This window comes from Cydia pomonella, chromosome 10 (assembly GCF_033807575.1).
Source record: "Cydia pomonella isolate Wapato2018A chromosome 10, ilCydPomo1, whole genome shotgun sequence".
Classification (NCBI taxonomy): domain Eukaryota; kingdom Metazoa; phylum Arthropoda; class Insecta; order Lepidoptera; family Tortricidae; genus Cydia; species Cydia pomonella.
Genome location: NC_084712.1, coordinates 5,471,383 through 5,498,748, shown reverse-complemented (window position 1 = coordinate 5,498,748; position 27,366 = coordinate 5,471,383). Strand labels below are relative to the sequence as shown.

The 27,366-nt window shown below is 37.1% G+C and overlaps 1 protein-coding gene across 1 annotated transcript in view; it reads left to right on the top strand.

Annotated features, from left to right (window-relative positions):
* Positions 1-27,366, top strand: part of LOC133521894 (uncharacterized) — a 243,842-nt gene that overhangs the window by 121,112 nt on the left and 95,364 nt on the right. The gene's annotated exons all lie outside the window — the stretch shown is intronic.

Sequence of the window (27,366 nt, the reverse complement as noted above, 5' to 3'; positions counted from 1 at the left end):
GACGTTTTCTTCAAACAAAAACGTCACTATTGACACTAAACATATCCAATCCATATCGTCTCTTTAGGAAGTTTTTGAAGTATCTTAAACTTCGAATTGGGCCAAGGTAACCTCTACGACGCAGGCACAATAAGTAGTAAGATGGACCTCTACGACGCACAAGGTCTACAACGTAGAGGGCCTACGGCGTAGACCCTCTACAACAACAAAGAGAATGCTCAAAGTGCAAAGCAACCGAAATCGGCCAGACGTGAACATACAGTGATATTACGCGGTCGTCTGATAAACTTCAAATCTCGCAACTTTAGGAAACTACAAAGATCTAAAAGCAACTCTAAGATCTAACGTATAAAGTCCAGTTTCCAAATCGGAGCTAAAGCAAGATACGAGGTTAGAAAAAGTATTAACCAATTTTCGATGCTCCGCTAGAGCTCGCTGTTGAATTCAATTAGGACTGTTTCAAAGTGTCTTTAATCCTAGAGTGCGTCAAATTTTACATGATAGTTAGCAAGTTGGGGTTAAAGCGACATGTACAGTCAAGGTATTAAATATCGACACGGACAAAGTGCCAAAAATATGTATACACTACTTTAATATATATGCAATAAGGTCGTGTGTACATATTTTTGGCACTTTGTACGTATGGATATTTAATACCTTGACTGTAGCCTTACCTATTCGGATTGTTTTTTGTTTTTGTTTCGATATTGATTATTTATTGATTGCTCGCGCTGATTGCTGCGCGCGAAACATTCACAGAGTGCTATCAGTAGGCGTCTCGCACGCACGTTAACAATATTAAAACGTCGTAACATAACAATATTGAAACTTTAACCCATTCAGCGCTAATCACAACACTTTGTCATTCTGCCTTTACGAAGCATTTCCGCTACATACCGGGAAATCCATGTTATCGGCTACGACGTAGCGCTACGAGTGAAGCTCAGCGATGAATGTGTAATCAAATGTAAAATTTTAATGCCGTTCAGATATGTTAATAATACCTGTTAAAAATGTTACATAAATAATATTACCAAAAATAAATAATAACCTATTTTGATTTGATAATGATAATGATTGTGATGCCTATAACATGTTTTAATTGAAGTAAACTGAGATTTTAAACTCCAAGATTTCCCTCCAAGGCCCGCAGTTTTTACCCCGTGTAATCAAGAACAAAAAAACTTAATCCTGGAAGTTGTTAAGTACAATTAATTGGTGGAATTACCACAAGAACACGTTCCAGCTCGGATTACGATTCATTGTTAGTTCTGAACACGTGTCGTCACTCGACTACGTAATTGTGTACGTTTCTTAAGGTCTTAGTTAAGTTAATTGTATATTTCCTAATGAGAAATCGCAAGTAGGTACACTTCTCTAACATAGATAAATAAATATTATAGGATATAATTACAAAAATTTACTAAAGTCCCACAGTAAGATCAATAAAAGGCTTGTGTTTTGGGTACTTAGACAACGATATATATAATATAAATATTTATAATTTTTTTTATACTACGTCGGTGGCAAACAAGCATACGGCCTGCCTGATGGTAAGCAGTATCCGTAGCCTATGTACGCCTGCAATTCCAGAGGAGTTACATGCGCGTTGCCGACCCTAACCCCCTCCCACCCTTAAATACATAGAAAACACCCACCCACCTTACTCCTGTTGCAGGCCCCACCCGGTATATAGGACAATTAAGACTGTAACTGAAACTGTTGAATGCAAACTGTAGATATTTATCTGTATTTTCAAACTTAAAGAACCGTACTTGGAATGTAAAATGCTCGAGTGCAGAAACGTATCACTTTCTGCATATGTTGTAGAACAACAATGACCCACTTTCAGAGCATGTGAAATGCAAAGTTATTAGATATGGAATTTTACGCTGTGTAGCTCACAGAACCAACAGTTTTTTGACTCATTGTGACATTAAAAATTTTAACATCTTTGAATAACGAAGATTTGACCTCATTTCTAGTATCAGTCGAGAAGATGTTTTATTTGAAATAAAATGTTAATTGCATCAAATGCTGCAATGGCAATCGTAAAATGCGTTTCATAAACCCACACTCGTATGTTAATACCTTTCAATATGTAGCAGGGTCCGTGGTTGCAGTCACATAAACTACTATTATATGGGGGCCAAACATCACCGAGTTAGTTCTGACTGGAATACGTCTAACGCAGACGAAGTTACGAGCATACGAGAGCATATTTATAAGCTGTTCATAAGCCTCTATTTTGTTTGTGAATATTTTTGGCTATGTATTAATGAAATAAGTTAGCAATATTTGCTTACTGTTTTGAATAAATGTACAACCTTTTGACGGGAAATCTGGTATCAATAATATAAAATTACCTCCAACTGCTTAAAACTTTTAATGGTCGCTTTCAAATTCACTTCCATGATTGGGCCCATTAGGATCCGATCCAAAGTAAAAGGTTTATCCGACGAATATTAGACATTGAAAGCAATTGAAAGAAATCAATTAGGGTAAGCAACGTTTATTTAAGTATTTAGCCAATTTAAACTTAGGGAATAACCACATTCGAATATTCGAATACAGAACCTCGTCTTTCTTGAAATAGACGTCGGTTAAAAATGGTGTCTTATATGGAACTAGATGTAGACTTCCATATAGGTATAAATACTGACTAACAACGCACGAAGCGCTGGTGGCCTAGCGGTAAGAGCGTGCGATTTGCAATACTGAGGATGCGGGTTCAAACCCCGGCTCATACCAATGAGTTTTTCGGAACGTATGTACGAAATATCATTTGATATGCACCAGTCGCTTTTGTGAAGGAAAACATCGTGAGGAAAACGGACTAATCCCAATAAGGCCTAGTTTACCCTCTGGGTTGAAAGTTCAGATGGCAGGCGCTTTCATAAAAAGTAGTGCCTACACCAATTCTCGGGATTAGTTGCCAAGCGGACCCCAGGCTCCCATGAGCCGTGACAAAATGCCAGGACAACGCGAGGAAGAAAACTGATTAACAACGCACAGCCGTAGATATATTTAACCCTTTGAACGCTTTACGTCATAAACACAAACATACTCAAAAATGGTGTCTTATATGTACCTATAATTACTAATTACAACGCGCAGCCGTAGATAAAGTCCGACCAGAAATATATGATCATTGTCAAGTGGGCGCTGTTATTCTCATGCATAGGGTGACATTTGAGTTTAGTATGAAAAATTTGGACAGAGAAGCATGGCGGTCTTTGGTGTCGGAGGCCAAGATCCACTTCGGGTCGCTGCGCCACAGCAGTAAGTAAGTATGAAAAATTTAATTCCAAAGAAATTCCGCAATATGGCGCCTAATCATATATTACTGGTCAGGCTTTATATTTAATCGAGTTTAAGTGAGCAATAAATTATCTTAACAAATTTAAGCACCCTCAACTCGGCTTATAAACGTATGTTTAACCCAGATGTCACATAAAGTAACCTGTCTAATCTGGGGTCCCAGTGATCTTTTATCGGCCGGCCTTATACCATCTGCCTTCATAAAACATTCTAATCACCAGCTGGGTAATTACCCAGTACCTGCCACCCTTAGATACGTAACAATAATGTATAATTGGAGACCAGAGTATGTTGGTACAGGCTCAATTCTTAGCAATACTTATCTTTAGAAGAAGGCTCAGTGGAGTCAGTGGCTGGACTCTAGTGATTATGTCGAAACTTGAGTTCAAGTATTCAAGTAGTTTAATTGCTTTCATTTATCTTTTCTTAAGTTCTTTTATTTATTTATAAGAATTGAGTTGAGTCTTTTGAAAAAGCTCGATGCGTTTCTAGAGAAGACTCAAAACATTTGCACTTCACAATATGCAAGTCGTTGTTTGCATAAAAAAAGCATTTGTATACAGGTAATTTTCTTAATGTACTTTTATTTAGATTAAGATAATCAAAAGTATCTTTACACTGAGACTCATTGAGTAGAGTTTTTCTGACTCAAAATTCTCTGTACTATTGAGCGCATAATCTCTTAAACTGAACAAGGTTCTTCTGACCCATAAGACTCGATTTTCTAACAATTGTAGGTTACAATAATGATTGTCCATTAAGAACAGCAGAGTATCTCTTTGTGAACAATGTGAATTAGGTACTGACCGGACTACGTGAGGTCCGGGACCGCTAATCTCGCCGGTCTTAATTGACCCTGTTCGATAAGACCCTGTGTTCCCATTGTAAGGGTAAGAGCGAGCGAGTCGTGCTCTTGAGCAAACTCTACTCATGGCGTATAAGAATCCATCACAAGATAATTACAGGTTTTTATTGTCATATAAGCATGTTTCCATACTTTTGGCTTGAGGTGTACAATTAGTCCGGGGAACCATTATAACCGGATTGCCGGAGAAATCGATTTGCCCTCACTTGATCAGGATTGGAAGGACACTCAAGTTAATGGCAAGTCTAAAAGCTCTTCTTCAATTTTGAAACTTATCTCCGCGACTTAAAGGTTTTTAATGTGTAGGTATTATTAATTATAGGTAGACACGTGAGATGCTTGTTTATTGCTTGAAGGATTAAAACGTGCAATTTGGTGGGAAATTACGTTAGACATATATTATTTGCCGACTCTAGGTAATTCAAAATAAATTTTAGAAAAACCTTTTTATTTTACCGTTCTGACACTATGTATGATTTATGTACCCATGCCAAATTGCATTCGATTTTCTAACAATTGTAGGTTACAATAATGATTGTCCATTAAGAACAGCAGAGTATCTCTTTGTGAACAATGTGAATTAGATACTGACCGGACTACGTGAGGTCCGGTACCGCTAATCTCGCCGGTCTTAATTGACCCTGCTCGATAAGACCCTGTAAGGGTAAGATCGAGCGAGTCGTGCTCTTGAGCAAACTCTACTCATGGCGTATAAGAATCCATCACAAGAAAATTACAGGTTTTTATTGTCATATAAGCATGTTTCCATACTTTTGGCTTGAGGTGTACAATTAGTCCGGGGAACCATTATAACCGGATTGCCGGAGAAATCGATTTGCCCTCACTTGATCATTGATTGGAAGGACACTCAAGTTAATGGCAAGTCTAAAAGCTCTTCTTCAATTTTGAAACTTATCTCCGCGACTTAAAGGTTTTTAATGTGTAGGTATTATTAATTATAGGTAGACACGTGAGATGCTTGTTTATTGCTTGAAGGATTAAAACGTGCAATTTGGTGGGAAATTACGTTAGACATATATTATTTGCCGACTCTAGGTAATTGAAAATAAATTTTAGAAAAACCTTTTTATTTTACCGTTCTGACACTATGTATGATTTATGTACCCATGCCAAATTGCAGCTTTCTAGCACTAACGATCAGGGAGCAAAGCCGTGGACAGACAGACGGACATGGCGAAACTATAAGGGAAACTACGGAACCATAAAAAACCGGACAAGTGCGAATCGGACTCGCTCACCGAGGGTTTCGTACTTTTTAGTATTTGTAGTTATAGCGGCAACAGAAATACATCATCTGTGAAAATGTCAACTGACTAACTATCACGGTTCATAAGATACAGCCTGGTGACAGACGGACAGCGGAGTCTTAGTAATAGGGTCCCATTTTACCCTGTGGGTACGGAACCCTAAAAAGATAGGAATAAGTAAGATTGGTTGATAAAATAAAACAAAAGATTCGCATATAAAACAAAAGCGTCCCTTATATAAGATGTCCTTGAGCATTGCGAGAAATTTTAACTAAGCATTCCTGGTATTTAGAAAATGTCATATAAAATTTTCTGGATTAGGCCTAATAGTTTCAGAGATAATTAAATGTTTTTCGAAATCATTCTTTCACCATAAGTCGGTACAAAACCCATTTTTGCGTGCGGTATTTCCACTTTGAGGTCTAATTAAGTCTGGACATACCTATTGATTGACATCGAAAAATTAAAAAAAAAAATTATTCGAGAGGCTACCCCCAAATAAAAAAAAAACTTTTTAGTTAATTTTAGGTTATGTGTTTATCAATAAAAATTATGTTTTATGTACCGAAGTGTTCAAAACAAGGGAAAAAAATATTTTTTTTGTCCAATTTCACAAAAACTTGCTTCTGTTGCCATCAGGCATGCGTCATCTTGAATGACCCGATCTTAATAGCTTACCGGTTCAGAGGCCGATTTAGATTTAACGATGTATTACGGTTTTGATCTTATATTATACGACCTTGAAGATCGCTTACACTGAAAAAAAAAAAAAAACGTTATGTCGTGAATTCTATAGTAATTTAAATTGTATTTTTTATTGATTTAATGCATGTTAATTATAAGATGTAATTTTTTGAAAAGATGTGTCCCGCCGAGTTTCTTGCCTCACCTTCGTCTACAATTTAGGAGGGATTTAATCTTTTAACGGTACGGGGAAGACAGAAAAATTCTAGTAATCAATTCTAGTAAAAGAAAAAAAAAAGAAAAAGATGATATTATAGGTGGTATTTTTTGAGACCGTTACCCTATAAAGGGTTAAATCTTCTCGGGTCAGAGGTGTAGTGTTAGAGCCGGCGTAGGTTTATTTGACGGTCATAAGCGGAAAATAAACTATCTTTATCTTTAAACGAGGAAAAGTGAAGTCGTGTGTGAGCTGCGCGCCAATCACCAAGACTATCGTTAAGGTCGAATCAAAACCAGTTTAAAAGCATAACAAATTGCTTAATTAGAATCGTCCTCCCGTTCATCATAAAAGTTTGACTGCCTACCGACTGCTGTTGTAATTTTCGGCCTCATAACGACAGAGAGGCACTCAAGTTTATGCTTCATAAGATAGGGCTATTTGCCTCTTCACGAAGAATGAGTTTAAGCTCGGATTATGCAAGGCATATTTAGAATGAAGGTTATTAGTATATTTGAGTCTAAATTTGAAAATGACCATTGATCAATTATTACTCCGTGTAGCACCGGCACAGAGAAACAGTGTTTTGCGTCATGGGTTGTTTTTGTTTTGACAACAAACCATAGAAGCGGAGCGTGAATCTCGCGCTATGAATTTTACGCCGCTGACGACGTTTTGGTCGCGTGGTACAGGTTACGATTACGACAATTTCATTGTTTGGTTTAGCTTATTCATAGTTAATAACTCAATGAACTCGACTTTATGAGACTGCGCTAAAAAACTTCCAAGTTTTTTAAGTCCCGAGTCGAGTCCATTATTGGGTTTTTTAAAGCTTATATTAACTAAAAAGTACTCGAGCCTTCGAATAAAGACTCCGTCAATAATTTTGTAGGTTTTATCTAAATACTACCTAGTAACAGTAAAGAGAATAATCGTTATTGTATGATGTGCAAAACCCATACATATTACAAAAATTTGCATTTGATTTTTTTGTTAACAAAAATTAGTTCTCTGAAAAGGACTCAAGTCTCAACAAAAGACTTGGGTCTGTAACAAATTGAACAGCGGGCTGAGCACTGCCGCAATTTTATCGCCTGTCAGGCTGTCACCATGTCTGTCACTTTCTAACAAGTATATAAGTTCGAGAGTGACACACATAGTGACAAGCGATAAAAATGTAACCATACCGCAGAACTCGAGTTACTAGTATGAGTCTGAGAATTCGAGTCGAGTCTTACAGCAGAGGACTAAGGTAGAAGTACTAGTGCTCGACGCTACACTAAAAATAAATTAAACCTAGATTTCTATGAAATAAAGTGCCCATGTCGGTGACTAGTGCAGCGTCGAGCACTAGTACTTCTACCTTAGTTACTTGACTCGCAGGCCAATTCGCGAAAGTACACTGACATTTGAATCATGTTATTTAGCTATCGTGCGTCTCGCCCGCGCCAATACCTGTAAGAGCGAAATGCACGATAACTGAATGACATCAGTTAGATCTCATTCTGATATTAAATAGTGTACGTTCGAATTGGCCTGTTACTCGTACTGGCTAGCTACTTGCGTCGGGCGCAGATTTGAAGGAATTCGGCTATAAATGTTTATGATGACGATGACAGAGTTGTGTAAGACAAAATTCCAGATTTTGAACTTTATAATATAAGTGCTTGCGAAAAATTGCTCCAGTTTGAGCAATGTTTGACGCCCTTTCACTATTACGTTGGACGTAGAACTAAAGCTTGTAATAAAGAGCATACGATTTATGAAACTTTTACAATATTAAAGCGTGCAATCTCGAGTGCCCTGGTGTATTTAACGTTGAAATATAGCCTGCAGAAACTGATAGATATTTTCTTGTTACAAAAGAAACTAAGATAATAATAAATGGGGATGCTAATGTTAGAAGCTTTCACTGAGAGTGAAGATGTACGTACATAATGAATTATTTTATGTTATCAACGTTTTCGGTTTATACATGGGATTCAAAAATGTAAATTGTTATTCGGCTGCTCTGTATGTAAATAATAATAAATAAATAATAATAAATAAATATTATAGGACTAAGTCCCACAGTAAATAATATAACTGTCATTGTTGTGTTTTTTTTTGCTTGTAAGTCGTTACGTGCGACTATAATTTAGTAATTATTGGAATGAAGTTCTTTATCGCACGGTACGGAATAGGCGGATAGCAGCTAGGCAAAAAAATCTAAGAAATTTCCGTCACGACCCTTTAACATGAACATATGAACGTAAATATGAAAAAGAACATGAATATGACGTGTTTTTCCTTTCTTAACTTCGTTTCAACTGAGTGTTCCACGACATCCACGCATTTATTTTCTTCTTGGAACTCTTAAGAGGACGATAGTGGGTAAATTATTTACAAAATATCCTCATTTAGATTTGACATACAAATGCATATGTTTGTAAAATTTATCAACAATATACAGCAGTAAAAATGCTTTTTTAACGATTTTTTGGCCCAACTGTATGTTTTCTTCGAGGTAGTGCTAGTTACAATGCAATAGCCTCACACAGCCAAAAAACCTGAGAAGCTCGGCCTAAAATATTTGTAGATACTCGTAGTTGAATACTGACTCGAGGTTTTTGCTCTAAGCTGCCGGTACTTAAAAGTATCGATTTTATTTCTATCCAGACTTCAAATGTGTGAATCAACTTTTAGAACACTGTATTCGTAAAGAAAAATCAATTTTTCAAAAATCATGTTCATTTTTTTTTACTATTTTGCTAACACGGGCGCCGCAACAACGCAGCAGAAAAAAGTTTGCTCCCATACAAAAATGGTATGTCTCGGATTTTTATATGGGAGCAAACTGTTTTCTGCTGGCTTACCGTACAAAATGTATTTGATCAAGTTGTTAATATTAATGTGTTAATTAAACACTTATGGATCTAATAATGCCCGCGTAAACAAAAAAGTAAAATAAAATCAACATTTGAATAATCGGTTTTTCTTTGTTAAGCAATGTTCTTGTCTAGGGTCAAATCAGTGTTTAAAACGTTGATTCGCCCAAATTCATTCCCAAACTCTCAAAGCCTTCTTGCATCGTCTACGGTTCATTCTGGGAGCATGGGGTCCGCTCGGAAATCTGAACCTAACAACTAGGCCAGCAATGCTTTTAACGTCTCCAAATTTTAATTTTTTATTTATTTATTTATTTATTTATTTATTACATACACACAACCATCGTTACAGGCTATCCTAATTCGACAGTATGGAATTTAACACACACAAGAAAAGAATTACATAGGTATATAGTAAATAGATTATTACAAACTACAGTAACACAATACATATATCTGTGGCCCTAGTGAAAAAGGGTACCTACAAGTCTCTGGCAGTTTAGGTGTATAAGGGCATAAGTGTTACGTGGAACTTACACCCCTTTACACCTGCGCTGCCAGAGACTTGTACCCTTTTTCACTAGGGCCACAGATATTTTGACGACCGGTTTGGCCTAGTGGGTAGTGACCCTGCCTACGAAGCTGATGGTCCCGGGTTCAAATCCTGGTAAGGGCATTTATTCGTGTGATGAGCATGGATATTTGTTCCTGAGTCATGGGTGTTTTCTATGTATTTAAGTATTTATAAATATTTATATATTATATATATCGTTGTCTAAGTACCCTCAACACAAGCCTTATTGAGCTTACTGTGGGACTTAGTCAATTTGTGTAATAATGTCGTATAATATTTATTATTTATTTATTATTATTTATATAGCGTGGCCCTTGTGATTTCGCTCAAAGAACAAAGAAACAAATCTAGCTCGATCGCTACTCGATTAAGTGTCCCAATTGCGCGCGTGAATTGTGACATAATACATCAAATTATAAGAACCTGCTTCAATGTTTTTCAAGAGATGTGTGTCTGTAATCGGGGTCTTCCGGGACTGAATGTGGACATTATCATAAAAACCCAGTCCTCAGCGGAACCACTTAGACCACTTAGTATGCAAAACCTGAGTCTTTTTGCCACCATCTTCAAATGAGCGACGAAAGTAAATGAATCGCTAATTTTATTTTGGATTTAAGAATTATTGGACTCTTTGGAATAGTTTAAGCGATATTTATAGCGAGTTATTTTGAACAGTATAAAATTTTGTTTAGGCAGTGAGTAAAGTAACGTTTGCGTTTCACAATCTTCAAATAAGCTTAACTGGTAGATAAATTGATAACTTAAGGTATTTTATCTGACCGTTAATTTATTTGTAATTGAAACAGGCAGGCAGTAGGTTCTTAGTATGTATTTTTTTTCATAATAAGAACTAGCTATTAAACACTTAATCATAAGGTAAGCTTTAGCACATTACAATAACGTTTACAACTATTCAATTGACCGCGTATTCAGAAGGCACTCGAATATCTTTAGATACCGTTCGTGTTTAGAGTACACCAGCATTGCTGCTGCAGTAACGCAAACGTTAAAATCCATTTTGACGTCGGGATTTTTGACATTTGTGGCAGAAATGCGGTCAGCAGAAATGTCAGCAGGAATGTAATTATTTATATTTTAGATTATTATAATGTAATGTTTATCCAGATATTGACTGTTGCATTTATACATGTCGATAGAGTCAAACCAAGATCAGTTGGCAACGATTTTGATAGTCCAGACGATGCACCGGTTATTTTAAGCGTCAAACTTTAACGAAATTATGACGTTTACTTTACATTTGCACGGTGTGGGCTATCAAAATCGCTGCCAACTTATCTTGGTCTCACTTTATGTATTTTTCATGTTACTATATGATGTTACTATAAATGTTGTATTGACTTATAAAAGAGCCCTTGAGGCCTAGTTACATGCAGAATAAATTTTGGAATTTTGAAATTTGAACGCTCGGTAGCAATTTGTAAATGTTTGATAAAATGATCTTTATGACATTTCGTGCAATAATGCAGTCGGCAACAAATCCGCCACAGTATTGCGGCGCGACTTTACTGCCGAATACATTGCTGCCGCAAATCTTTTCTCTTATATCTTTTATCCCGGCCTTTGCCAGGGTTCGCTTTTCTACTTGTTTTCCTCCACTTGGTACGATCCTGGGCGTTCTCTCGTGTGAGCCCGTTTACGCTCATACCTGCTTTCACGACTAGCTTCGCAACGCTTTTTACGTGCCGCAAAAGTAAAACTCAATTTTGATGCCCGGATTTTGTACATTTGCGGCAGCAACATCGCAGTGCTAGTGCAGTCTGAATCCGGACGGTACTATATTTGTCTAAACCGTAACACCGTCTAATTTACACTGTCTAGACGTCGTCGGTATATAACCGAGTCTCGCCTGATTGCAATCTGCGTGGGTAATTATTGTTGTAATGTTTAATTAAAATGTGACGTAGGTGCAATAAACTTGACTAAGTAATGTGCTTTGGGAGCACTGCCGCCGCATGTTAGGCGGTTAAAACACTCATGTCGAGGAGATTAGAGCAGATCACACAGTTCAGGTAAGGAAAGGAAGCATATATTAGTTTGACGACCTGTTTGGCCTAGTGGGTATTAATCCTGTGTATGAAGCCTGGTAAGGGCATTTATTCGTGTGATGAGCACGGATATTTGTTCCTGAGTCATGGGTGTATTCTATGTATTTAAGTATTTATAAATATGTATATATTATATATATCGTTGTTGAAGTACCTACAACACAAGCCTTATTGAGCTTACTGTGGGACTTTTTAAATTTCTTTTTAATATTTATTTATTTATATCATATCATTCTGCGCATGGAATTTTATGGCAATCAGTCAGATTAATATATTTTTTATTTCTTTTTCTTTTCTTTCTGTAAATATTTTGCCTTAATAATGATTTATTATTACAACAAAGACCAGAGAGCTGAATGCCATGCTGACCGCCGACGCCCATTAGACTGGGCATGGCACCAGAAGAAGAAGAAGATTACAACAAAAAACGAACGAACGATACGAAGAACTACACGTTACGTATTTGTAAGATTTTATGTATTTCTCTGAATAAAAATAGTGCCACCGGGTTTCCTGCGCTGGTATCGTCTTGAGGCTGTTAGTGTAGGGTTAGGTTAGGTTAGGTTGGTGGTTTATTTCTTTCGAACAGAGGGGTTTTAGTGGGTAAACCATGGGTCTCATCAGCCTATATGGGTGTCCCACATAACCATCCCAGGCCCGTCCCCGCGCCTGGGTGGTATGCGGAACGCATTTCACCTCTATAAAAAAAAGGTTGGTAGTTTTTAACATTCATAAAAGCATTGTAAAATTGTAATAGGCATTGGTGATTGGAGTGCATCTCACGCACGCGCACGACTTTTATTTCATTTTGCATGCATCAATCAGAGAGAGCGATCTTCAAGGTCGTATCATACACAATAAGATCCTGAATCTGAACCGGGCTCCGGTTTTTTTTAATTTATTGCTAATAAACATAAAACAGTTTGTTAACGAATTAAACACATTTATACTTACATATACTCGTACTATCTAACCTAATTAATATACCCATCAAGCACCATAAAAACGGGTCACCTTGTGTGGATATTTCCTTACCAAGTGACCCATCTTAATTTCTCCTGAGTGCATACTAATTATTAAACTAAATATAACTAACTTGCATTAGCGTAACTATTTAATAACAAACTTCTAATTGTATGTAATTAATATGTATACTCGACTGCTACCCCAATTGAACGTCGTCACCTATAAGGGGGCCTATAAGGGTCTTTGATCGTTTACGTGAAATAAGACAATACGAAAAAACAACTACCATTTTGTAAGCATCAAATCATTATTTATAAATAGCTTATGTTTTGACTACTATTACTTTTATTTATGGCAAGCATATAATAGAGTATCAAATGACTCTTACTTCTCACTGGTTCCCGCCATTTTGAATTGTTATAAGAAGATGGGTAAGCAGTGACAATTGGCTAGTTCGAGTACGGGCAAGTTATAGTGAAAAGACATCTTGGAATAAAGTTTAAATATTGGTACAAGTATTCATTTTCATTATCAATCCGGTAATATCCCAACAATTTCAATTACTACATTATTGTACATTGTTGAATAGTAGTTTATGTGACTGCTACATAATGAAAAGCATTAAAATACGAGTGTGAGTTTAAAGGAATTAATTGAGTTTCATAAAAGGATCACACGAGTATCTTAATGCCTAATTACGTACAGTTACATAAACATAAATATCATAAGCATCAACAAAACAAAGTAATTTTATATTTACAAACTGATTAAACGTCAAAATGGCGGTAATGCGCGCATGTCACGCATCCGATATTTTTTTTTAATTCAGAGACAGACTAGAGACGGGGCTGACAGCCATATCGTTCGATATCAAGTAACATGCGTTTGTCGAAATTGTTTGCAACTGACACTTCATTTCGAATAAAAATCATCTCGACTTAAATTAGAATAGAGGTCAAATCAAATTTCTTTGTTTCTCAGAGATGTTCTAAATTTGAATGTAATTAAGGTGTAAAAAAAATTAAGGTATCGGTTATCGATAAAGTAAATATAAAATTACGATCTACCTACACATACAGGTTTGTTTATATAGGCCCTTAGTTTATCGTTTCTGCACGGCTAGCACATGACGGGCGCGACAGTCGACAGGCGAGAAAATGCCGCGACATAGAGCTTTCTCGCGAATCGGTAGCATAAGACGCGCGCGACAACCCGCTGTCTCGCGGACAAATGTCAAAGCGACATAATTTTGTCGTTTGACAGTTCCACGCGGGATACTCTCGAAACTCGTAGCACAAGTGCACTATGGGAGAGAAAATATCCCGCGTTTCAACGTCAAAAGGAGAGAAACTGTCTTCGAGGCTAGAGGGTCGCGAGAAGCATATTTTGTCGAAGTTTTGTTGACTTTGGTCCTAAAAGAAAGTTAATTTTCTATATTTTGTATTCATTTCATACTACAGCAATTTTCTGTGTAATTTTAATATGAATCCTGAGTTTTATGATTTGTCCGTTAGGTTAGGTCAGGTATTGCTTTACAACATACCTATTAAGATACCTATATCTATATCATGCCGGTAATAACAAAATGATTGTATTTTTTCACATTTACTTGTTGTTTCTCTTAAGTTAAATGAAAACCTGACAGAAAAATTAAAAGCCTAAGATTGTGCCACTACATCAATAAAGCAAACAGTTTGATGGCGAATTGACTGGAGGGTGATTAATAGAAATTACTTTGTGGAAATCCGTATTAATTGATACAAAAATATTACTTCGCTAATCCACGAAATAATTAAGTGCTAGTCAATCAGTGCTAACCCGTTACACTTACACGCGTGTTTTTACAGTCAATGCATGCAACCTACCACCTAAAAAATATATACGCAAATAGTTAAATAAACCACCACCTAAGTACAAAAACTCGTCACGTGCTTCAATTGATTGTGGGATATAAACCGCGGTCTTGGGGTTTAATTATAGGTATATCCGGGTACTAATGATTTATAATATGTGTACAAAAACGCACCACCTAGAGAGGATGGGAGAGGATCGTGCTGTGAGAAGAGTGTATGTGGTGCACCCAGGTGGAAAACGTCCGTCTGGGCGTCCCAGATACCGCTGGAGTGACGAAGTCCTAAAAGACCTGTTCGCCCTCGGAATACCAACTGGCGTGAAGTGGCGCAGGATAGGGCAGAGTGGCGCTCTCTTGCGTCAGAGGCCAAGATCTTGTTTGGGTCACTGAGCGAGTGAAGTAGTAGTAGTAGTACAAAAACGCAATGTATTTTAAAACTTTGGAGAAAGCCTTCAGATTGGGTAAGGTAACCTACACCTACTGTACTTAGGTACCTATTACTTACCCTAAGTAGGTGTCTAAGTACACTTTTGTTACTATATGCATTATTTTATTATACGCAGATAATAAAATAATGCAAAATAATGAATCTGGCAGCCCAACTCAACCTCCACCTTACAAAAGGCCACGGCCGTAATACGAGTATTCTGTAGTTACCACCCTAATGTACGATTCCCACCGACTGGCTGGAGTCAGGCCGCACCGGAGCGCATTTTTAATGTGCCTATATATTATATATCGCAGAAGCGATAGAATCCGTCCGGAGGCGTCTCCGCGTCCGCGAGCAGCCGACCGGCTTGCGGCCACATAAATGTGAAATGCGATCCGACTCCGCCCGTTCGGTGGGAGTCGTAGTAGTCGTACTTAAATCTAAATATCTAAAAGAGGTCAGAGTACATAAAATAACTTAATGTTTTTGTGTATTTGCAATATGAGAAAACTTAAAAAACTAACGCTGCATCCATAGATCGCTAAAATACAAAACACGCAAAAATAACTCATTGTTTTTAACATTCGAGTGTCGTTGTATGGAGTAGGTTCCCAACTTAGGGCCCTTCTATGTCCTCCGTGGCAGGATGGCTGCGCCCAGCAGCAGCATGCTTAGGTATAGGCGCCGTGTTTGATGACAGACTTGTGCATGTCATCAATCTATCTTCAAAGCCAGCGGTGCAGCAACTAGCCAGCCACAAGGAAGATATGTTGGGGATTATCATGAGATCTTCAGTCTTCTTCGTAAAGATGGTAGCTTAGTAGCCAACACTTTCGGATAATCTCAATTATCTTAAAAAAACACCAATCATTCGTAAGGAGTGGTATTTAATTATTAGGTAGGTAATTATCTTTAGATATAATAATGTACTCCAACTTGTAACGACAAAGCGAATCAAATTATGATTGACACATTGACATTTCCGACTTCAAAATAATATTTGCTATTTCTTTAATCTTAATACTGCGAGAAGGAGACAAAGTTATCGTGACTAGGGACGCTCCGTTTCTAAAGCTGACTATTCATTATTTTTCCGATTATGTTAGTACCGATTCAGTGTTGCCACGAAAGAAAAGTTTGTTCCAAGTATAAATGACCACACTGGCTAAGTCGCGCGCGGGATGGCTCTCTCGCGTGGAATTCTTTTCTCGATCTGCCAACTTATGCTACCAAAATCGAGAAACTGACAGGTCGAGATAGAATTTTGTGACACGCGACTGTTTTTTCTCGCGGCGCGAGTTATCCCGCGTGTAATCATGTGCTAGCCGTGCTGAATATAGTATAGGGAGGTTATGATATAGATGTAGATAAAATGTATGAAATAAAATTTTAATATGCTTTATTTTTTATACCTACCTTCACTGCCAATCATTAACATTTAAGTTCAGTTCTGAAACAACTGCATTGCTTATATTTTATTCTATTTACTAGCGTTCAAGGTATGTCTTTATCATCTAGCTAAGTAGGTACTTTCTTTGTAAGAACGCTGAGAAGCTAGAAGTAATTTATTTCGTCGACAATAACATTACATTCATTTATCACAAGGGCTTTTCATAATACTTGGTTACTTTGTATTTTATGCTCCATAAAATACAGACTCAATAAACTAAAACAAATATTATACGGGTGTATTCATAAGTCGTGATCAGAAATGTATGTTTTTTTCTCTGTACGTTTAGCATAAACATAAACACTTGTAGGCAAGAATATTCATAAATCTGTTGACGTATTTTGTTATGATTAATATTTTAACTTATATTTACTGAGTCTCATGGTTACCCTACTTGTTGCATAGAACTGTCACCTCATTGTATTTGCTGGCTGGAAACATAAATAAAAACTTTTTAACCAAAAATAAAACCGACTTCAAATATTACCAAAAGCGCCATACATGTACCTATAACATTTGAAGAGTTCCCTGGATTTCTCCAAGATCCCATCATCAGACCCCAACTTGGTGCCAACGGGACCATCTCGGGGTTATACCTGTTCGATCAAAAAAAAATTGAAAATCGGTTCACGATTCTCGGAGATATCGAGTAACATACATACAAAAAAAAACAGTCGACTTGAGAACCTTCTCCTTTTTTGAAGTCGGTTAAAAAAAGTAATAATGACAATGAAAAATTTCATTATTCATAACATTACGTTATTTACGCTGCAATCAAGTTACGTGACTAGCGCTGTAACCATGAATATTGATAAATAGGGATATTTTTTTAAATGTGTAATTAATTATGGAGATAATTAATTGTTATTTGAATTAAGCCTCGACGTTCGTTTAAGGAAGCTTTATCGGGAAATGTGATTACCTGTTCACGACTCCAAAATGACTGTGTGTATACCTACGACAAATAAGAGGCACAAATGTATCTCCAAAAGCCTCTTCTCATCATATCTCAGAGTTACTCAAGACACGAAACGAATAGGGTACGATGCGATACGAGCGGCAGAAGTGCTCAAAAATATCTGAACACGCACTCTAGCGCCTTGACAATAGAGGCGTCTTCAGATATTTGTGAGCACATTAGTCGCTCCGATTTAACTGATGGTGACTGTATTACACTGTTACGTATGATGTTTACAGTAGATGTCAGATTTATATTTACACTTTTGAACTATATTCCATTGTTATAAGATGATGTTTACATATTTTTGGAGGCGGTCGTACTCGAACACGTCAGATAAGCCGGTCTAGGGATGATTAGAAGCTTGTCGCTGTTTGACATCTGTCTAGAGCAACTCGCTAAGGTGACCAAATATCCATGTTTTGTGGATTTTGTTTATAACGCTTGGTTTAACTAGTCATTAAAATATGTAAGTATGCCCTCTAACTTAACTACTTTTCAGATATTTGCGATTACCTTGTTCGCTCAGATATATTTGATACACAGGGCTTTACTTGAGTGAGCTCTCTACATCGTAAGCTTCATTACACCCCCATATACTTTGATCATTTAAACGTTAGAATTGCTTAATTTATCTATAATAAATGAATGTTAATGTTTATGGCTTTTGTTAAAATGAACTAGACCGAGCTGATTGAAATAATGTTGTTATGAAAATAATAACCTTAATCGTTATCACGCAGGCGTCCGGTTTTTTTATCCTATAGCCCGGTATTTAGTCCATCAATTTCACCCAATGACGTCTCATTTTAGAGTCCTTCAACTTTCAATTTTCTTTAAATCCTAGAGGGTGCTGCCTCTGCGTGCGTCCTCTGACACGTCCTTACATCTCATTAAAGTGCAATTGGTCTATTGCGTGTTGGCTTCGGCTACGCACATGCCTCTCAAATATCCGGAACACCATTGTTCCGTGATAGTTAAAGACATACAAAAAACATTTTTCGCTAAACAATACACAAACATCCAATCACCAATAGATATTCAATATCATGGCACATCAAAAAAGTTAAAAATACGACAGTAACGCATTGCCTTTTCAGTGGTAAAAACTGAGCCACGTCCAATTTGTAAGAGTCTCGTATCGTACAAATGTATTTGAATATTTCGAATCCCAAGGGCGGAAATGTCTATTCCAACATTTTGTTGAACAGAATGTCAACATCCCAACGACAACTTGGTTTATTGTGTGTGGCAGATAAAAAGGAATATTTTGTACAAAATGGACACGCTCCAACCCACTTGCAGTTCTTGCTTGATGACCGCCTTCTCAGCAATAAATTATATATGCTGGTGTTATGGCGCCCCCTACCACTCGCTCTACCCTAGATCCGGCCCTGATGGTGTTCTCCACGTCGACAAGTTTTCGCAATTTTTAAATACAAACTTCCTCAATGAGTCGGACAATAAATCTATTATCAGACCGTCTTAGGAAATATCTGCCCTATTACCTTTCGTTAATACTAAAATCGCAAAATCTGACAGTTGGATTTATCCGAGTTCAAAGTTAAGTGACTCAATGAAACATCTGATAACCATATTAAACATCTGAAAAATGGGTCACTAATGGCTTTTTTAAGTGAGCTCACACGTCAGGTAACTGAAACAGCTCAGAATATGGCTTTGAGGAGAACCGCGAGACTCGCAACGAAAATTGTTTGACATGATTTTTATTGTAAATTCTGTTTATTGGTTTAAAGTGTCCGTGTATTATCAATGAATAGTAAATCCAGAAAAGACAAAAGGCTTTACACGTACGCTACGACAATGTAGTCTTAAATGTCATAAGATACAGATGTTCAAGGAATTTGAACTGTAGGCCGTATGAAGTAGAGTCGAATTTTGTAATTCCATTATAAAGATATGAGTTTGCGAAAGATTGCTCTTAAGCTGTCGCATGCTTGAAATAGAAGCGATAAGCACCGCCCTACCCCTAATTTTCAAAACGGCGTAACGGGTGCCAGTTTATGACTAAGATACATCTTTCTCGTCCATTAGCTGTGCTGTTGCTATTGCCGTCGCTTATCAAGCGCAGGCGAGTATTAGCCTCAATTGAAACAGTGTGATATTTCGAGATTTGTAATAAATTCATGTATGTTTTGAGTTCACAAGGCGTGCGGCTTTCAATTCAAAGTCATGGGCTCGGATCCCGGTTCTAGCCAATGAATTTGTAGGAACTTACGTATTTGTATAAATTATGAGAAGATAAGATGAAGGGTAATCATCGTAAGGAAACCAGACTAATCCTTAAGCGTGCCTTACATCCAAAAAGAGGTATGGGCACTGTGAAGATCGAATACGTTCAAAAGAGAGGTATGGGAACTGTGAATGTCATTTTGCTTTGTGTGGTGGGGCACGGCATAACGGATGTCATTCCAAATCTAGAGCAGAGCCCAACTGGGGAATTACCTCCACCTTACAGAAAACCACAGCCAAATAACATAGACCCTACTCATAGTGTTGTGTTCCTGCCGGTGAGTAAAGTTGCCAGAGTTCAACGAGGGTGCGGAGTGTTAGTGTCAGCCACGCGCATGTAACACCATTGGAGTTGCAGGCGTCCATATGCTACGGAGACTGTTTACCATCAGACGGGCAGTATGCTTGTTTGACATCGACGTAGTATTTTTAAAAAATCTTAGGAGGGCTTTTTTAGGATACAGTCGCTTAGCGATCATTTGTTAGGGTTCCGTAGTCAACTAGGAACCCTTATAGTTTCCCCATGTCCGTCTGTCTGTCTGTCTGTCTGTCTGTCTGTCCGAGGCTTTGCTCCGTGGTCGTTAGTGCTAGAAAGGTGAAATTTCGCATGGATATATAAATGAATAAAGCCTAAATAAAATCTAAAAATTTAATTTTTTTAGGGTACCTCCCCTACACGTAAAGTGGGGGTGAACATTTTTTTTTTGCTTCAACCCTACAGTGTGGGATATCGTTGGAAAGGTCTTTCAAAACTAATAGGGGTCTTCAACAAACATTTCCTGATAAAGTGAATATATTCGGAGATAATTGCTCTGAAAAAAAAAATGTGTCCCCCCCCCCCTTCTAACTTTTGAACCATAGGTCCAAAAAATATGAAAAAAATCTTGGAAGTAGAGCTTAAGAAAGGCATTAAATGAAAACTATAGCGGATATGATCAGTTTAGCTGTTTTTGAGTTATCGCAAAAAGTTTCCCCTTCATAGTAAAAAGACGTACACCCACAGTTCATCCCTTGGTTAACAATCTACCATACTTTAAGCTCCAATTTAGCTTATTGTGACAGAAGAATAACTACGGAACCCTACTCTGAGCATGGCCCGACATGCTCTTGACCGGTTTTTTTTTATCATATATTTAGAAATTTCTTGACAATAATAAATGTATTTTCTCTTATCCGCGGCAGTACTAAAATGAAAAGCCATACTGGTTCTGACCTCGGCTAGTAGTAGGATTAGGAGACGCTTGATTTATGAAGCTACTTCCGTGGTTACTGTGGTATCCCGCTGTATACAACAGCACACTAACGATCAATCTTTACTATTCTGTCCAATATAGGCTGTGCAATATACGAGGGAGTCTCCTATTAATAAGATGAGTGGTAAAATTCTAGTACGAGTAGGTCATATAGGACAATTTTACACAGATCGACATTGCTGTCCCACAGTAAGCTCAGTAAGGCATGTGTTGTAGGTACTAGACGATGAAATTTATTATATAATATATAGTCAACTATATACTATAAATACTTATTAACCATACATGGAAAACGATCATTACTCAGGAACAAATATTTGTGATAAACACACAAATAAATGCCCTTACCAGGAACTCCTGCTTCGTAGACGGAGTGACTACTGACTAGGCTAGGCCATCGATATCTAAAATAATCTTAACTCAATTTTGTTCCATTCAGGGCAAATTATGACATAGATCACGATTAAGATTTAACGACTTGTTAAGATTTTTATCTTATTATGATTCGACCTTGAAAATCGCTCAAGCTGATGGCTTTACGAGAAATGAAGTGAAAGTCCTTCGTGACACGAATGAATTAATGAAATAAATGAATGATTTATTGCGTATATGGTAATTCAGGTTACAATAATAGCCGGTAAAATAGAGCACAACAGTTACACGCTTAACAGTGGAGAAAGAATAGATCCCGTACACGAAGAAGCTGGTTACAAGTATCTTGGTTATCAACAGTCAAAGCAAATCCATCATAAAGTAATTAAATCAACTCTCAGACAGAAATTTTCAGATAGACTTCACAAAATTCTTAATACCCATCTCAACTCGCGAAACACCATCAAGGCAATAAATGCATATGCAATTCCAATACTCACCTATTCGTTTGGTATAATACAGTGGTCACAGACAGATCTCAGCAATCTTCAAAGAACTCTTAATACATTAATGACAAAATACCGTAAACATCATCCAAGAAGCTGTATTCAGAGATTGATTCTACCAAAAGCGGAAGGCGGAAGGGGTTTAATAGATGTTAAGAACCTTCACAATAAGCAGATAAGTTCCCTTAGAAATTTTTTCCACGACCAGTCCCCACGTTCTCAACTTCACCAGTCCATTGTTAAAATAGATCACAAATTTACTCCACTGAACCTGAATGACTATACAAAACAAAAAAATGAAGAAATAGCCGAGCCGCAGCAATACCTTCAGGCATGGGTACAAAAATCACTACACGGTAGGCACCGACTTGACCTTATAAACCCTAACCACGACAAGCTGGCATCTAACATGTGGCTTAAAAAAGGTGAGCTATTTCCCGAGACTGAAGGGTTTATGATAGCCATTCAGGACCAAATCATAGACACTAGGAACTATAGAAAACACATTATCCGCGACCAAAACCTATCTACAGATTCATGCCGACGCTGCCACGCCGCCTCAGAGACCATCCAGCACATAACCGGAGCATGTCGTTCTATTACACAAACCGACTACAAACACCGACACGACCAAGTAGCAGCCATCATCCATCAATACCTCGCAGTTAAGTACCAACTCATAAATAACAGGACACCTTATTACAAATATACTCCGGAAACAGTATTAGAAACGACTAAACACAAACTGTATTGGGACAGAACTATTATAACCGACAAAACAGACCGGACATTACACTACACGATAAAGCTGCAAAAATTGTATATCTTATTGACATAGCGGTCCCCAATACGCATAATCTTGTGTCCACTCATACCGAGAAAATCAGCAAATACACCGATTTGACCATAGAAATCAAAAACCAATGGAAAGTAAGCACAGTTAAAACTGTTCCGATTGTAATTTCGTCCACAGGCGTAATTCCCCGCACTCTGCACACTAGTCTAAAAACTCTTGAAGTACACCCACTTACATACATACTTCTACAAAAAGCAGTGATCATGAACACTTGTAGATTAGTACGTAAATTCCTATCTTTAGAACAGTAGGATCTTAAATTCCATCATCGTTTGGCCAAAAGCCCGCGATTATGGAAGTAAAATCACCTCCATTTAGGAGAGAAAAACAAATTAAAAAATATATAATAATAATAATAATAGATGCAGAAGGCAGTAATTTTGGACACGGCGCGTATAGTACGTCGGTTCCTCTCTCTGCGGCCCTGACCACCGGCAGCTTGGGCCCTGCCCCGCTGCTGGCGGCACCCTAGGTTAGGTTTTTTATAATGTGTTTATATCTTTTGTATTGTTTTGTAAGTGTTTTTATATTTTACTTTTATATCCATATTATAAAAAATCCTAACCTAAGATATTGAATGAATAAAGAGAAAAATAATAATAATAAAATTCTTTATTGTGCACTACTAAAGAAAAACTCATATTACAAACAAAGACAGGACTTAAATTAGTAGGTAACAACAGGCGGACTTATCGCTATAAAGCGATCTCTTCCAGACAACCTTCAGATAGCGAACCGGTGGCAAGAAATAGGCTATATCAGGTACAATTGCATATTACAAAATAGTTTCACTGAGCACTACCTTTACAGGTGTACACGCTTGCATGTACTTAGTACTATATTAATAAATACTGAACTAATTATAAAATGACAAAATAAATAAATATAAAATAAATGAATACAAAATTAATAATAACTATGTGATTCCAATGTCCATATCGGATCAGATGTCCTTTGTATGAAACAGCTGCTAAAAAATTTCTATCCCATAAAGCCTATGGCATCAAGTTCTTTTATTTTTGCATAATGCAATAACCATAGCGCTTTCTTTTGACCAACTAACAATAATTGAATGGAGGTATAAAATATAATAAGTCCCTTTTTAGGGTTCCGTAGTCAACTAGGAACCCTTATAGTTTCGCCATGTCCGTCTGTCTGTCTGTCTGTCCGAGGCTTTGCTCCGTGGTCGTTAGTGCTAGAAAGCTAAAATTTGGCATGGATATATAAATCAATAAAGCCGACAAAGTCATACAATAAAATCTAAAAATTTAATTTTTTTTAGGGTACCTCCCCTACACGTAAAGTGGGGGTGAACATTTTTTTGCTTCAACCCTACAGTGTGGCATATCGTTGGAAAGGTCTTTCAAAACTAATAGGGGTCTTCAACAAACATTTTTTGACAAAGTGAATATTTTCGGAGATAATCGCTCCGAAAGAAAAAAAAATGTGTCTCTAACTTTTGAACCATAAGTCCATAAAATATGAAAAAAATCTTGGAAGTAGAGCTTAAGAAAGACATTAAATGAAAACTATAGCGGATATGATCAGTTTAGCTGTTTTTGAGTTATCGCAAAAAGTTTCACAGTTCATCCCTTGGTTAACATTCTACCGTACTTTAAGCTCCAGTTTAGCTTTTTGTGACGGAAGAGTAACTACGGAACCCTACTCTGAGCATGGCCCGACATGCTCTTGGCCGGTTTTTACTTCTTTAACGCAATATAAAGCATGTTCAGATGTTTTTAGTTACGACTTACGAGTATAATGTACCGTGTATAATTTGATTAAAGTAAGTAGTAAAAAAATATTGATGAAAAATAATAACGAATCAAAAAAGTAAAAAGTTTTTTCATATTTTGCTTACGTACAAATTAGCGTAGACAAATGCCGCGAGAGTTATTACAAGAATTGTTCTTTTCATTTCCTCTATTATTCATCGTAGCCTGGCGGTGTAGGTATTCCCATTGGTTTAGTGTACGCGGGGGAGTCAATCTCTCTGAAGCCAAATTAGGGGGCTAACGCAAGATTGTAATTTTTACATTGAATGTTGGGATATTACCGGTACTGATGATGAGAACGAATACTTGTACCATTATTTTAACTTTATTCATTTGTTACAAACATAATAACAACCAATTTACAATAAATATTCCTTAACTTGTTCGTATTCGCTCTCGAACTTGCCGCTTGTCATTGCTCACCCGCCTTTTATAACAATTCAAAATGGCGAGAACCAGTGACGAGTACGAGTCAATTGATACACTTTAATATTAAACTTGTCATAAATAGTTAAAAAATAAGCTATTTATAAATAATGATCCTTACATGAATGACTGCCCTTTTTTTGTTACACTTTTGATATTTGACAGGTATTTATTACAAAGGGAAATGCTATTAAAAATCACACGGAATCTAGATTTTGTTTGCAAGGAGGTTGGCCTGGGTATAGACAACCGTCTTAGAGGTTCGTAGTCACAGTACCCATAATTAACCACTAAACGAACGAAAATCGACTTTTTTATTACGCTCTTTAGTTTTTTTTTACACTACGTCGGTGGCAAACAAGCATACGGCCCGCCTGATGGTAAGCAGTCTCCGTAGCCTATGTACGCTTGCAACTCCAGAGGAGTTACATGCGCGTTGCCGACCCTAACCCCCTCCCCCTCGTTGAGCTCTGGCAACCTTACTCACCGGTCAATGAACTTCGACACTAGTCAATGAACTTATTCGTTCGTTTAGTTCTTTATTATGGCTGTTGTAACAACCAACCTCTCCCCTACTAGGTTAAAGTTGGCTCGATGAAAAAGATTACGAAAACATATCATTTTTTTTTAAATTTCAATTCTAGGTATATACCCTGCTTACCACACCATAAGTTCTAATATATGTTTCGCGCGGCGTTTCATACATACATATATATGTATATTTTGTCTAATTTCTTGACTTTATGCCCTCTCTTAATGTGACCTCACGGACAAATTAAGAGACGGCCCGATTCGAAGAATGATTAAGACATATGTAAGATCTTGGAAAGATCTTTAAAAGATCAATAACTAAACGACATGTCAAAATTGACGTTTATTTCGATTCCGCTGTGATCCCAGTAAGATCTGTCTACGATATTGTTGCCCGACTCGAGCTGCTTGTCAATTAGTTATACGACATACAAACGTTATCTTAATGAGAACTTATCTACACCAGAACTTATCGTTATTGTATCTCATACTTCGAATCGGGTCGAGAGTAGTTTGACGATTGTATTCCTTTCTGCGCAATCAAGGCAATGATTTTTATTTATTTATTCAATTAGACAAATACACAGTAATATTAAATTAAATACACATATTTTTCGCCAAACTGCACAGTTTCTTGACGGCAGCACTCGACATACTTCCTTATTACGAGTATCTACTGTGTAAGGTGTGGGTACTAACTATGATGGTAATAAAACTAATAGTACCTAATAGGTACCTAATACTTAAAAATGCCGGCTAGTCCCAAAAATCACCCATAATAATAGAACTACCCGACATTTTAATTTTTACCCGACTTTTTTTAAAGTTTTTACCCAACATTTTTTTTTCTTTAAGCTGTATCTTTTACTGAGGTGTGCCGATAAAGAGTATTCTATCTATCTATCATTGTGATCTTTTCGGATCTACCCGAATCCAGTCTAAACTAGTTTGGCCGAGTCAGCCCAATAATTGTTGCTTGGTAAGCTTTTGGAATGGTTCCTTGAGCAGGCGATTAGGCGAGCGACGTAAGAACTTCTTCACTGAAATGAGAAGAAAAATTGCGTTCATTTCTTTTCTCTTGCAGATCACTATGAATAATTCGTTAATATTTCGCTGAGGAAAGTGCTTAACTCTAGAGCATTTATTATTTACTAGTAACAAGAACTGGTGTTTAATGGAAAATAATTATTACGTATACGTGAAGGCACCATTATATTACCTATATTTTTATTAAACTTTTTTATCTAAGTTATCTAAGTATAAGAAACAAATATGAGCGTTCTATACTATTTGTCTATTTCCAATTGGTATTACTTCGTTGTTAATAACTATGGCGGACTAAATTTAAATAAGTAGAGTAGACTATACATCATCATCTTCCTCGCGTTGTCCCGGCATTTTACCACGGCTCATGGGAGCTTGGGGTCCGCTTGGCAACTAATCCCAAGAATTGGAGGGACTAGTTTTTACGAAAACGACTGCCATCTGACCTTCCAACCCAGAGGGGAAACTAGGCCTACATAAGTTCCGAATGACTCATTGGTACGAGTCGGGGTTTGAACTCGCGACCTCCGGATTGCAAGTCGCACACTCTTACTGCTCGGCTACGCAGCGCTTGTAGAGTAGACTATACATATACCCGTTAAAGTCACATTAAACGACTGCTAAAATAATTATTATTTTTTTAAACCGTCGGTTCTTTGCTTCAATTCCGGCAACGATCTGCACTCGGATCTGGAATTGTGTAAAGAGCAAGTAAAAATAGGTGATTATTTCTAATTTATCAATTTTACCATACAAACACAGAAAAACAAAAGTAATCCTTTTTTGTACAAATATTAACATTATTGGGGCTTAATTTCTGTACATCTGTCTA